Source organism: Mauremys reevesii, linkage group 2, assembly GCF_016161935.1.
Source record: "Mauremys reevesii isolate NIE-2019 linkage group 2, ASM1616193v1, whole genome shotgun sequence".
NCBI classification, from domain to species: Eukaryota; Metazoa; Chordata; order Testudines; family Geoemydidae; genus Mauremys; species Mauremys reevesii.
Window position 1 is genome coordinate 135,217,394 of NC_052624.1, and position 14,483 is coordinate 135,231,876.

Genomic DNA, 14,483 nt, shown 5'->3' on the forward strand with positions numbered 1-14,483 from the left:
TGGAAACTATTGTTCTACTGAAGATCATGTCTCTTTTTTTTTTTTTTTTAATTTCCAACTCTTGGATTTAAGAGGGATGGGTATAATTGCCCCAAAACAGGGAGCATGCATTTAAAATGTTACTCTGTTACAATCCATAGTGGTGCTAGCTCTCAGGCAATCAGAAAGCTTCTGCTTTCCTGGTGTCCCATGTTGCTGCTTTCCTATGAATTTCAGTAGTAGTAAATGAGAAGTGTTTGGACAGTTGTGTGCAGTGTGCCACGGGATTGTATAGATTGCTACAATTGACTGGATCATTGAAAAGTTTGACAGTGGCCATTATATGAACTTCTTCCTGTTCCCACTAAACTCTCCTTCAATGTCTTTTTCACATAGTGTTGGACAGTTTAGGCAGATACAGACAGTAAAAAGTCACTAGCACACTTCCTAACTATACCTGGCCATACCTTGAGCATTGTTGAAAGTCAAAAAACTGAAGTACGGCAGTGATTTCACTTCGTTCTGAAGTGACTAGGCCTTACCTTCACTGGGGCCTTACATAATTTCAGCACTTAAGTTTGTAAAAACAGTTTTGTATCTCACGAAACCTATGGAGCTAGATACAGATGTTTGTTGTTTTTTGTGTATAAAAAACTGCCTATCCCTTGAAACCTTAGTTCCTCCTTGTCATTCGTCCACGTACGTACGTGTGTGTGTGTATTGCACCTAAACATTTCTAAGAAATGTCTCTGCAGACATGAAAGCTATTTTGTTTTCTGGCTCCATCCTCCATGTATGCTCTTGCATATGGAGGCTTTACTTTTGTTCATTCTTGTTTTTTTTTCCCCCTTAAGTAAAAGCCATTGATGACTAAAAGCATATGTTTTGCTCTCTGTGTACTGTAACTTAATCACCCTAAGACTTGCAGTTAATAGGAGAGGTGACTGGACAAAATAGACACACTGAGAGTTTAGGAGCAAGAACTTCAGTTTCTACTTATTTCTGGCAGACTGCCATCTGTCAAACTTGTTTTTAATATTTTTCGACAATTAAAAACAAGCTTCCTAAACTCAAGGGAATTCAACTTGCTTCATAATGTGTCACTGGCACAGGATTACATTGTACCATCCTAGAAAATTACAATAAAAAGTAACTGATCATGAACAGAGTATAATTTGTAGTATAAAATAAAACAAACATAGATGAAAAATCATTTCAGTATTTATTTTAAACTTGGAAGGAAATCCTGTCCTCTATTCTCACACTGATACAGCCCTGAGCTCATCAAATCCTAGTTAAGAATACATGACTAAAATACATATCCTGCTAGAAAGGTAAGGATTTGCTGCTTCCCTGACTTTTTTTTTTTTTTTTTTAAATTTGGTTCAAAAGGAGTTAAATCACAGATCCATATTATTCTGACAGTTTTTCTATTTAGCAGGTTAACTACTGAGTTTAGAAAGGACTCTGGATTACTTTCCAGCGATCTAAACTATACAGTAGAACCTCAGAGTTACAAACACCAGAGTTATGAACTGACCAGTCAACCACACACTTATTTTGGAACTGGAAGTATGCAATCAGGCAGCAGCAGAAGCCAAAATATAAATATAAAAATAAAAAGCAAATACAGGATAGTACTGTTAAACGTAAACCCCTATAAAAATAAAGGGAAAGCAGCATTTTTCTTCTGCATAGTAAAGTTTCAGAGCTGTATTAGGTGAATGTTCAGTTGTTAACTTTTGGAAGAACAACCATAATGTTTTGCTCAGAGCTGGGAACAATTTCCCTTCCAGAGAGATGTTTGTAGCTCTGAAGTTCTACTGTAAAATGCTTTCAATCTAAAGATGGTAAACAAGGAAGGATGTACTAGAATTCCCCAGTGCTTTGCAAAGACACAGTAAGCTTTCTGCAAAGCTGGAGCTCTTTCTAGGAATGCAAATGGGAGTTACTTTATAATTTTTTTAAGCTTTCCCTATTACCCAAAAAACAAAAGTTGATCGTCCATTTGTACATTTGTTGCTGTCCCTCAGGCTATATGGGCAATCACAAATGTAAATGTCTTTGTCAACACTTTACCACAAATTATTCTTAAGGCGTGGCTACACTTGAGAGTTGCAGCGCTCGGAGTTTACAGCGCTGGTCATCCAGCTGTGTAGGAGCAGCGCTGGTGTGTGGCCACACTCACAGCTACCAGCGCTGGTGTGTGGCCACATTTGCAGCATTTGCAGCGCTGTTGGGAGTGATGCATTATGGGCAGCTATCCCAGCATTCAAGTGGCAGCAACGTGCTTTTCAAAAGAGGGGGGTGGGGTGGGGCTGTAGTGTGACAGGGAGCGGGGGAGGGAGAGAGAGAGAGAGTGGATTTTTGGAGCCAACACTGTGTGTTTAGCTTCCTGCCTTGCAAAATCAGAAAATGTTCCCAATCCCTTACCCTTAACTCTTAACTGCAAACAGCCTGCATCCAATGGACTCCCTCTCTCCCCTCTGCCCCCGCTGTTTCTGTCAAGCAAACGCTCACTCCCTGCTTGCCTCATTCACAGGGGTTATCTCATTTGTGATTGTTCACAGTCAGGTACAGATTGATCACGGCAAACAGGAGGTGTTTGATAAGCAGCTCCCAGAGCTCCGAGTTCACAACAAAACAAAGAGAGGCTGCATAACAAAACAGAGTAATTTAGTTAAAAGCATTCTGGGTATCTGCTAATACCCTGGAGGCCAATAACAGCGCTGGTGTGTGTCCACACTTGATGAGCAGCGCTGGATCACCAGCGCTGCACTCGCTACACCCCAAGCAGACCAGGTGTTCAGCCAGTGCTGCAGCCAGGAAGTTGCAGTGCTGGATGTGCCTTGCAGGTGTGGACAGTTACTAATTGCAGCGCTGGAAAGCCTCCTCCAGTGCTGCAACTTTCAAGTGTAGCCAAGCCCTTAGACTCAACTACCTGTCAGTGTCCTGACCACTTCTTGAGTGCTCAATTTAGGTATAACTTTCCAGTGATATGGAGAAGTCCTTAAAGTCCAACTCATAATGGTGAAATAGCCTGCCCTGCTGAAGTCAGAGCAGCCAGAATTTCTCCCACAGTGCTTAAGAAGTGTGTATATATGTAAAGCCTTGGAAAAAAGAATACCAATAAAACATATTTAAATGACTTAAATTCTTTCAAAATTAGACTTTCTTTCAAATGCATACAGAGTGTGATATAGTCTGTGTAACAGGTTGGGCCTATTTTATAGTGCTGTCCTCCTGCCTGACCAAGATTTATTCTGCTAGGTCAGTTCACTTCCTGGTTTAAGCCATGTCTGTGATTTCTCAAGGAATTTGGGGAAACTATCTTAAACTGGGATTTTTCTTTTTTTAATTGAATCTTCTTAACTAACACAATTTCCACCACTTGCAGACTTACTTCAGAGTCTGTGCAAGCACAGCAGTCCCTTCCCCAGACTGGTCTCTTACGCCAGCAATTCCCATAACAAGCTTTCCTGGCTCAGTCTCCAGCCCTCAAGGGCGCCCCAAACAACCTCCTCTCTTGTCCATTTGGTTTTCTGGAGCAGTTTGTCTCCGCAGTAGCTCCAGTGGGAGCACCACTGGAGAACTTCCACTTGTTGCAGATTCCCTTCTTACAGCCCTCTTCTATAAGGGTCGGCTAATTAAGTTACATCTTTTCCCCAGGTGCAGCAGCTGGCTTATCAGACAGCTAATCCAGGCTAGGGTTGCCACCTTTTTAATTGCTGGTAACTGGACCCTCGCGGCCCCACCCCCTGCTCTGCCTCTTCTCCTGAGGCCTCACTCCTTCCGCCCCTCCTCCTGTTGTTCACTGGATCATCTCAGGGAGCCTGTCTGCAGGTAGGAAGCAGCCCTGGCTGATGGTTAATAAGCAAGGTGTTCAGGTTTTGTAGGAAGTGGAGAGGCTCAACTCCACTTGAGTAAATGACCAGCAAGGGCAGAAGCTCAAGGATTCAATTTTGCCTCAAATGTGAGTCATTTCTAGTTTGGCACTTATGGGGGGGGGGGGGGAGGGGAGAGGAAGAAAAGTCATACTGTGTGTTACCTTGGAAATCTACAAAGTAAATTAAACACACTAGCTTTCTCTGATCCTTCATAGCCTCACCACCATCAATTTCATCAAATGGCAATATGGGTTTGCAATAAATTATGTATCTGGGGAAGACACTTCAGCTTCTCTTCTGTGTTGATGCTTATTCTTTCTGCTCACTCCCACTCCCAATATTAAACTGCAGGCAAACTAGCGGCATTTAGAGCTCTGGGCCAGGGGAGAAGTCTGAAGTGTCTTCCCCAGATACATAATTTATGGCAATATGGGATTGCCATAAGTGCCAAACTAGAAATGACTCACATTTGAGGCAAAATTGAATCCTTGAGCTTCTGCCCTTGCTGGTCATTTACTCAAGTGGAGTTGAGCCTCTCCACTTCCTACAAAACCTGAACACAAGAAAAATGTTGGTGATAAATGTTGGGTTTCCTGCTTCCCTGTTTGCCAAGCCTCACTTTGAAAAGCCTTGTGAGAAGGTCCACTTTTTTTTTTTAAAACGGAAGTGTAAGGTTTCTTAATTCAGTCCTTGAGAGGGGGAAAAAAAATCTCAGATTAGATTCTACCCACCTGAAAGCTAACAAACTAAACTAGAATGAACACAGCCAGACACAAGAGCTTTTCAAGTACAAGTCTCTCTCACTTTTTTTATTTAAGTGAGCCAACAAAAAAGACCAGTATCTTCACTTTATTCAAGGACTGAGCCATACTTTTTGGAATGTGGCCAGTAAAGACTGGTAGCTCTTGAGTAGCTGCATATTCAGCTTCCAGGTAAGAGATGGAGGAGGACAAAATTACGTGTTCCAGTGAGGCATCTTGCTAATTGAGTTGTTTCCACTCCTAGTCATCTAGAAAGACTGCTGCTGATGGGGCAGGAGTGAATAGCAGACAAATGGGGGCATCCTTTGGGCTCCAAGAGGGACTCAGGATAATTTGGAAGAAAAACATTAGGGCCAAAGTTTATACTGTTATCCATGGGTATATACGATTTGAAAGGAGTTACGCAGGTGTGAATATGCAGAATTTGGTTCTTAACGACAACTGAAGCGTACCATTACCACTTTCAATGCATACTTTATGTATGCATATTTGAAAACTGTACAGTGCTCACCATTAAAGCGCTTATCACCTCATAGTACCTGAGTTACCAAATTTACTTCCTCCTGCAGGTGTACTGCAGTGTGATGACCTATTAAAAGGGTTAAATACAGTTATCACTATTATCACTTCATGATGTAAGACTCTGACTTACAGTAGGTGGACACTGCTGGAGTATTTAACCAAATTTTATAGGTTAAATTAGGTTGTTCTGCAACAAAATTACATGTTGCTAACTTTCTCATCATTTTAAAAGTGCATATATGTTGGATGATGAGGGAAATCCTGAATAGATTATTGCTTTTCAACCTTTAGAACCTAGTTTGTGTATAGGCTAAAAATCAATCTTAACAGTGTAAACTGTCAAGATCACATTAGTCTTGATTTATAACAAGATTTTATTGTGGGAATCCTGGCAGCTGAGCTAAATCATCCTCTACCAAAGGCAGAAGATGCTGGCACTTCACCAATGGGTACCCCAGTGAGTGGGGTATGCAGGATACATCTTTTATGTGTCAATTTGCAGAAGTTCAGGAAGTTCCTTTACATGAATCAGTGTTCCACTATGGAGCTTTCTTCAGTGATAAAATAACTCAGAATACTGACAATGTATTTGGCAAGAGCAGCATTACATACTGGAATGCAATATATTGTAATCCTTCTGTATCTAGGTGACTGGCTCATCATGGGGAATCCTATAGTAGATGTACAAAGATGAGGTGCAAAACCTGCGTGCTTTCAGGACCCCTTAACTTTACAATAAATAAGTTTAAAATAAACTAAGGCACATTTATTTGAAAAGACCCAGACAAAACTTTAGATGTAGGCTGGGTTTTCCGCCAAATTGTTATATAGATAACAATAGATCTATAACCTCGCCTGTTCCCCTGAAGCCTTCTAAAATCCTTGCTTATCCCTCCAGAACTCACATTCTTGAGAAAAGGGGGGAAAGTAGCCATCTGTTTTTCCCCCCTTCATCGTTCCAGTGATTCCCACTCAGGTTGTAGTAACTTCCCTGCATCCACTGGCTTGAGGCTCTGCAGCCTCTAGTGAAATACCTATGTGGATTGAGCAGCAAGTAGTGGGGCTGCAATATAACTTCCTCTACTTCCCTCTTTGTTTGTTTGTTTTTTGTTTGGAAATGCCTTCTCTGTCAATGCCAGCTAGCTCATAAATCAGACAGGACCATAGAATGGGTCAGATTGAGGGCATCTCAGTGGAAGGTTCCTGGACCTTAGTTGGCTATATAGGTCTCACACTTCAGATTGACCTAGTTTTGATCTTTTTATTTACAAGTTGCAGTTATGCGGTGTTTATCTGACAGTGACCATTTCTGGACTTTGTAGCTACACACTGACACAGCTGCTGCAATGTTGCTTGAAAAAAAAGCCTTCATGTAGGAGATTCTTAAGCAGTGTAACAGTTGAAGTGAGTGCTTATCATGGGCATGAAGAGGTGCAGGATATTAAGATACTGTAGTGAGTCGGTGTGGCTCCCCCCCCCGCCCAGCAGAGGGAGCGCCCTTGCAGGCACCCAAGTGGGCGGAGCCACCACCACCTGTCCCCGCCCCCCAGAAGTCAGGGGGTGGGACAAAGTAGAAAAGCCGGCCGCCAGAGCTCAGTCAGAGCCCAGCCGCCACCGGGAGCAGACGTGCCGGCAGGAGCTCCTGACTGGGAACCCTCCAGGACCCGAGGCAGCTGTCCTGACTGGCCGGAGCTTCCCCGCGCCCACTACGAAGAAGAGCTGCTGGAGCTTCCCCGTGACCGGTACTGGGAGGAGCTGCTGGAACTCCCCTGCGCCCACTACAAAGAGGAGCCACCGGAGCTTCCCCATCCCTGCTGTTACCCGGAGGAGCGCCTGAGCACGCCTGGCCAGACTTCCCTGAGGAGCTGCCAGACCTGCCACCAAGCCCTGGCCTTGAGGAGCCTATGCTGATTGACTGGCCTGGAGCTGATGCCACGGACAAGGTAGGCCCTGAGGGGGAAAGTGGAAGTAGCCCGGGGGTAGCCGACCCCTGTCAGGCTGCAGACGCAGAGGTCCCGATGTCAGTGTGTTGCGGTCAGGACCCCACTGACCAGCGGCGGTAATAGCCGCTGTTAGGGCCCTGGGCTGGGACACAGTGGAGTGGGTGGGCCTGTGTCCCCCCTGCCACCCCACCTACGAGTGGCAGTTTTCCCCCTCACCCAACACTCAGGTGTAAGGACTTGGGCCTATACACCTACTGTGTGCTTCCTGCTCAGCCCCTGCACCAGAGGGCCTGAGCTCATTGTACTGTATTGCCACTCAGCCCCTGCACCAGAGGGCCTGAGCTTCCTAAACACTGTTTACTGTTGTTCAGCCGGTTCAACAGAAGACGTGGAGTGAGTCGGTGTGGCTCCCCTCCTACCCTGAGGAGGGTCGAGCCCCGGCCCAATCGATTACAGATACCCATAGTGGATTGCAGTGAAAAGGGCACTTTTTGTCCCATTTCCCCCAAACACACCTCAATCTTGTGAATTCTACAAGACAAAAATATAAGTTTCCAGTGGTTAATGTACAAAATTCCTTCCTTTTAGTTTAAAACAAAATGCTTAAATGCCTTACAGATGGTTGGCAGAACTGCTTGGTTAATATTAACAGGTTTTCCCCAATATATTTCAATAATTATACACTCTTGTGATGGAAGAAAAATGTGACCGTCCCAATCCTAACAGCAAATGACAAGTATTTAACTTTCTAGTGCTAGCTGAGTTAAGTTCCCATCTTTCATTTGGAAGATGAGAACTGTAGCTCGTCGTACCTGCAGGTATGAAGCCTGAGGTTAAAAGCCTCTGGAACCAAAGTTCCAGCATATATCCTTAAAATGAGGTCTATGCATTGAGTGTCTTCCAACCCATAAAGAAGAATGAATGGCACTAAAAAGGAGCCAGATTGGTTATTGGATATAGTGAGTTTACCTTAATTAGATAATTCTTGGTTTGACACTGAGCTGTCTGGCAGCTGAAGTGCAACTGTTCTCTGTGACATTGATGTTACTCTGTGAGCCCTATTGGTAATTATCTTTGCAAGAGGCTTATAATGAATTAGAATGGCTGGAGAACGTACGTCTCCTGGAAGGCTTTTTTCCCACTTGATGGATGTTCTGTAAAGTTAATTTATACATGCTGCTGCTGCAGATGTTAGTCATTTAGAGCATACAATGTTGGCGGTATGCAGGCATTTCTGCACAAGAAGCATAGTGCATTCATAAGAGGCAGAATTTCAAACTTGCTTCTATCTCATTAGTCCTTCCTGTATAAAGAAGTTGTTGTTAGAAGAAAGAAGTTCCTAGACTTCATGAAAAGATCTGGAATCCAAGTATATTTACAACTTTTTTCCTTATGATGTGAAATTTCAAATATCCTGCCAAGTCTTTTTTCCAGTTAATTAGCTTCCAAGGTTAAGTGGCTTAGAGTGTAATCCCAGTCCTTCCTCCTTGACTTTGATTACTTTTCTGTTTGTAAAAATTTCTATATTATCATCTCCTCTAATTTTAAGGCATGCATAGGTTTAAAATCCCAGGCCCTAATCTGAAAGACCCTTGGCTGAAACAGCTTCTAAGAGGCCATTGCAGCTGATTTGGGGTAAAACAACCTTAGTGCTGGCCTACTCTAGAACAGAAAGCTGAGTAGGCCTCCAACTGCCCCAAGGAATGGGGAAATGCCAAGGTGGTCTAATATTACTCTTGTCTCCTTCCTATGGTCCTGGATCTAGAATAGCTTAAGAGGACTTGAGGATCTGGCCCATAAGGCATTTAATTAATTCTCTTGTATCATACCCCTAGTACATGAAGCATATTTAATATTCACTTTCTGCTTTGTCAATATGTCCAATATGTTAAAAATGAACAAAACGAACTTTTGTATTTAACAAGACTTGAGTTCCCTTGTGTGAAAGGGAATGAAACTTGTTTCAGTAGATACACCAGGAGATCATGGTATAAGACTGAAGTAAAGAATGTTTTACCAGATGCCCTCTTCTTTAAGAAAACAAAACTTAGGGTGGTGAGACTAAAGTTAGGGTTAAAAGAAACTATTTCATAAACAACATATGCGGGGGGGGGGAAGGGAGGGGTTTGAGAGGGGCTACTTCTTCTGTTAGCATTTGGCAAACTAGGTACAATACATCTAACTTGTTTAGACAGATTCCAAAATTAATGTACTGTGTCTCATCTGTTTAATATATCAATATATGGATGGATAACTTATGCAGCAGCAACAGATGAGCATTCTCAGAAGGTCATAAGAAAATTTGGGTGTAGTCCCTCAACTTTGCTGTGGGCACCTAGCACTACTTTTACAGTGTTAAAATCTAATAACCACTGGAAAAATACTTGGAGCAGTGAGAGTCAAACTAGGCAGGAAAGCTGCACTGGAGTGTCTCCAGCTGGGGTTCTTGGGTGGAATGCCCTCCAGATAGGGTGATACCTAAGGGAGGAGAGGCAAGGGATCCATTCCATAACTTCCATAAGAACATCATACTAATTCTTTGGGAATTGGAGCTCAAATCTCTGAGGGACAAAATTGGTGTCTAGCCTTTTTCAGAGACTTGACCGGGAGTTGCATCTCAGCAGACATCTGCTGCTTCTGGATCCTCACGTCCTGTATTGGACCTTCCCAATTCACCATATCCTCTTTCTGCTCCACGCTTGTTGCTGCACTTGAAAAGCCTCCCTTGCTTCATTTTAAATACATTTGTCATCAATACATCTATCATGACTCATTTTGAGTAAAACTGAATGGGGGAGAGGGCATCGCCAATCATTCTTTAGACTATTTTTATCAAATGTCTTTTGGGATCCAGCCAAAAGATGATTTATTGAATATTTCTAGTCATTATGCACAGGAAATATAGGGGAAAAGAGGATGACAGAGGAGCCCATAAGACTAGCTACGGTTCTCTAAATCAAAGCAGGATATAAATGCTAACAATAGGACTTGATGATCATTCTCTGCTGCACACTTACCGTAAGCTTTGTATATAGGAATGAAAATACCTTGAACAAATCTAACTTACATGATTTTTGTCAGCAGAAAGTAAGAGGGGAAATCATCTATAGGTGAAGATCTATACAAAGGGCATATGAGGCTATTGTCTAGATATGTGAGAATAAATCTACAACTCTTAATGTTGCAGCCCTCTGTTTAGGGACAAACAGTTTCTAGCTTGTAATGTTGTTTTTTTGACTAATTATGAGAACTGCCTCTAAGAAGTTTCTGGAGAGCATTTTTGCCTTTCCACCTATGAGAAGTGATTTACCTTGATTTGTTTATGGTGACTATGTTAATTCCTTCATATGTTCTAATATTTTATCATGATTTTTCTTGCTAAAAAGGTGCAGATTAGTGTGAAGTTAGGTGTGATTCATGGCAGTTCATGCAAAACTTTATTTTGGGTGAATTTTCAACCCCAAAAATCTGTATTGACTTTTGGGATTGAAGAAATCCAAAAACAACTGATGGCTCTTCTTAGAGTACTAGTTCCTGTATTTCACATGTGGGTATATGCATGCGCACCATGTGCAGAGACTGGATGTTAGTCTCCATTGGTCCCTGCATATGCAGCTGTTCTCCTCATGCTCTGAACTGAATGCATAAAGGATGGTGCAGATTGATGCCTCTCCAGTTCCTTCTTACCACTGCATGGCCTGCGTTGGAATTCTCAATGTGTCTGTTGTGATCTTTCTCTACTTTCAATATCTAAATGTAAATAGTTATAAGTATAAGCTTAGACTTAAGCATGTTATTATTTTTATAGCCAGTTTAGTTAGTTAGTTCTCCCTGCTTTGCTTCTCCCCATGTAGAGTCCCAGGGTTTTAAAAACTGTTTCTCCTGTCCCTGTTTCTTCTCCATCAGCAGTGAATACCAGAGCTGTCTTTACTGCCTTGGAGAGGCTCACACAGCCACCGTGTGCAGCATCTGCTGCTCTTTCCCTCCTTGAACCCCTGAGGAGTGAGACCTCCATCTGTGGAAGCACCTCTGGAAAAGGCCATGAGCCCCTAGTTGGATCCACATCGGGGAGATCCCCATGTACAGCAGCCTCAAACTGCAAGCAGTACCCCTCTGAGCATGAGCCGCAGAACAGTGGCCAAAACAGCTAAGCCCCGGAAACCCTCAAGTGTAGGGGGCATGACCATAGGTTTAAAGACAGAGCCTAATCTAGGTCTGCCTCTAAGAAAAAAGGATCCCTCCTCATCTCAGTCTAAATCTGGTGAGTCCTCACACATAGGTCCTAAGGAATTAGGTCTGCACAGATCTTCTGTCCAAGAGGAAAAGCACAAAGAAAGAAGGATCCAATAGTACCACCTCTGTCCCAGCACACTTCAACTAGGATCCTTTGAGTATCAGATCAGTGAATGCCCTGAATCTATTTGTCGCTGCCTCAGGGATGCCAAAATTCAGTAAATACTGAAATCTTTTTGCACCTTAAGAGGATATCTTTGCTCCGCCGTATCCACAATCTCCTCTTCTATTGGGCCCAGTCCACCTTAGAGACATTTCAGTGCTAGAAACCACTTTGAGCAAAGATCCTCCCCTACTGCATCCACAAATTGGAGCATTCTTCCTCCAGTTCTCCACCAGTAGAAAAGGAGCTTACCTTTTCACAGGATGAATTCATTGCCCCAGAGGAACCTCCTTCCCTTCCAGGGAAAGAAGCCTGGACAGAATCCACAGGAGGTCTTGGAGCCATCCTCCATCTCCTGGTTATGACTACCCAGAGGACTGCTAGTACCCTAGACCTTGCCCCCTCCCCATTTCGCTAGCTGGTTGATCTTTCCTTCCTACTGGCCTTACTGGGCCCCATGGGATCTGTATAACAGGCAACCCAAATCCACGCAAGAATCGCACCACCCTTCTCTTCCAGCTGGCTCCGTTGGAGTTTGCGGAGGAAGAAGTCAAACTGAACCTGCTATCCTTCCCCTCTGCTTTGGATCTTACCTGATTCACAGTAAGAGAAGGAACTGAAGAGGCATCAGTCCACACTGCTACTTATGTCCTTGGGTTGGAACATGAGAGCAACTGCAGATGTGTGAACCAATGGACACTACTTGTTACAAGTCTCCTGTCTCAGCTGCATGAAGCGCACGTGTACCCGTGAGTGGAACACAGATAGGGACCACACAACTTGAGGAACTGCCAGTTACAGGTAAGTAACCTCCATTTTTAACTAAGTCGCACTTAAATGCAAAACAATAATTCTGTCCAGGTTTGGTCAATTCTTGGCTTGGCCTCGATAAAAAGGTTTATGAATCTTGTTGAAAGTTCCAGTGACAAATTCTCCTATATTTAGAGTTTTGGAAAAGTTTCACATATCTACTCAGACTAGTGTAATAAACCCTTCATGGTTTGGGTCTTGTCATTTTATGAAGACTTCATCTCTTCCAGTGTAACAGGGCAATTGACATGAACAGATCTCCAGAAAAACAGTTAATCTTGGTATAGAGGGATGGACCTTTTTAGTATAGAACTTTTGACATTAAGATTCATCTCTACCCTTCGCTCTGTTTCTGCAAAGGCTTTATGCAGGTGTTCAACTGTGTGCCTTGTGAATAGCCCCACTGAAGTCAAAGGGATCATTTTGTAAAGTTGGGTGAGTGCAAATGTTTGTGGAGTTTGGAGCCTTAGTCTGGGAGAGGCTGAACATATGTTGATCTTCACTGCATGTTGCAAAGTATATTTTTCCACCCACTTTTTAGAGGTAGGTTAAAGTGAGTAGGGCATCTTTTGTGCCATGGAGAATGTTTTATAGTGTTGAAAGTCAATGAACATTTTCTGCAAAATGAATCAGTATTTATTACTGTAGTACCAAGAAGCCCCAGTCATGGACAGTAAGGATACACATATACTATAAACTGAAATGAACAGATACAAATGAAGTGGGATCCCACTCCATGTAAACTAGTTGTGAGCCCTGTAGTGTTGTGAAGTAACTTAACCGTTCTACTGTAGAGATTGCAACCTTTGCAGGTCATTTGAGTCTATGTGGCCTGAGCACTTCCTTGCAGCTGAAACAGTTTAAGGCTCAGATGGAACAGTAGCAGGCAAAAAAATGTGACTCTGGGCTTTTGGCCATAATAAACAGGGTAGAAGTTGCTGTTTGTTTTGTAACATTTTTTTAAAAATGAACATTCAAAGTACTTTGACTCCTTGGCAATAGAAATACCACCTTTATCTCCAAGTGCTGCTTGCTCTTTACTGAGTAACACATGTGATCTAATTTTTTTAGCATGGAACATCTTGATTATGGTTGATACCGTAACCTCAAATGGTACTTGCTTCCTTGGGCTTCATTAACATACTTTGCTAACCCAGTACATGTACTTGACTTGTGAGGGTCTGTGTTGTGGACCAGCTTTTCTACCTTTTTTTACATATGGGCATCTGAATATTTCTTTCCTCCAAGGCGGAAATCTATAATAGACTGAAAACCACAGTGTGAAAAGAGAATTGAGTTATTTCTGGCTTAATTAGACCATTAGGCTTCCTGCATTAATTTCTTTTCTTGGGGCTAGTGTGTTCAACAGGGAAGGGAGCCTGTGTATCACAATGGCTGTTTCTTCCCCTGATGATTTTATTCAGAGAAATATCTTCTTGTTCACCTGCTCATTTATCTCTTGGCACTGAATGTAGTGTAGACACATGGCATCTGTGTCAGTGTCTTTCCATCAGTGTTTGTAAATTTGAATGTTTGTAGGGGAGTGTTCTCAGTGTGATCTATAATTAACAATTAAGTAGTAAGGCTAGGAAGCTGTGCACTGGAAGTGGATTGTGCTAAAATATACAGTAGGGAAGCCCTCTGGGAGCAGCCATGACCTGGTGAAAGCCAGGGGTGTTGCTCAGTTAGCAATGCATGAAGAGGTAAATTCTGAAAGGGCCTCTAGGAACTGACTCTTCCCTTGCAGAAGAAGTAAAAAGGAAAGAGGTGAACTTGCAAGGTGAATTTGCATAGGATCAAATTTGAAGCCTGGCTTTAAACAGACCTCTATTGCTGTGGCTTCAGATACTTGAAGGTACAAGTATTTGCCAAATATTGTGGAGTAGGCTCACTTTTCTGGGTGTGATTGGTCACCAAAGTCTCATGGTATCCTTTCCGCTCCTTGATTGGATGACAATCTTTTTACAGTAGGAGAATAGCGAATGAAAGCTAGGGTCCAGGCTCACGTTTTAATCAAAAAGGCCTTTAAACTATGATAAAACCTACTCACAGCTACTTAGCTCCTTGTTAGATATTATCTTAAATGATTCATTACCTTCCTGATACCTGCTCGTTGAGCCCCACAGCAGTAGCGACACAGGAAAGCTGGCAGGAGAGATCCATTTCTGCTTGCTGTTCAGTGCAG

General features: G+C 42.8%; 1 protein-coding gene across 6 annotated transcripts in view; it reads left to right on the top strand.

Annotated features, from left to right (window-relative positions):
• The window catches only part of FBXL7 (F-box and leucine rich repeat protein 7), a 373,947-nt gene that overhangs the window by 24,173 nt on the left and 335,291 nt on the right, over window positions 1-14,483 (top strand). Inside the window, exon 1 of one of the 6 annotated variants that reach the window (XM_039525489.1) lies at window positions 7,035-7,092. The exons of the other annotated variants lie outside the window; for them this stretch is intronic. The gene's annotated coding sequence lies outside the window, so the exon portion shown is untranslated. Of the gene's footprint in view, window positions 1-7,034; window positions 7,093-14,483 lie in introns of those variants that run through there. 6 annotated transcript variants of the gene reach the window in all.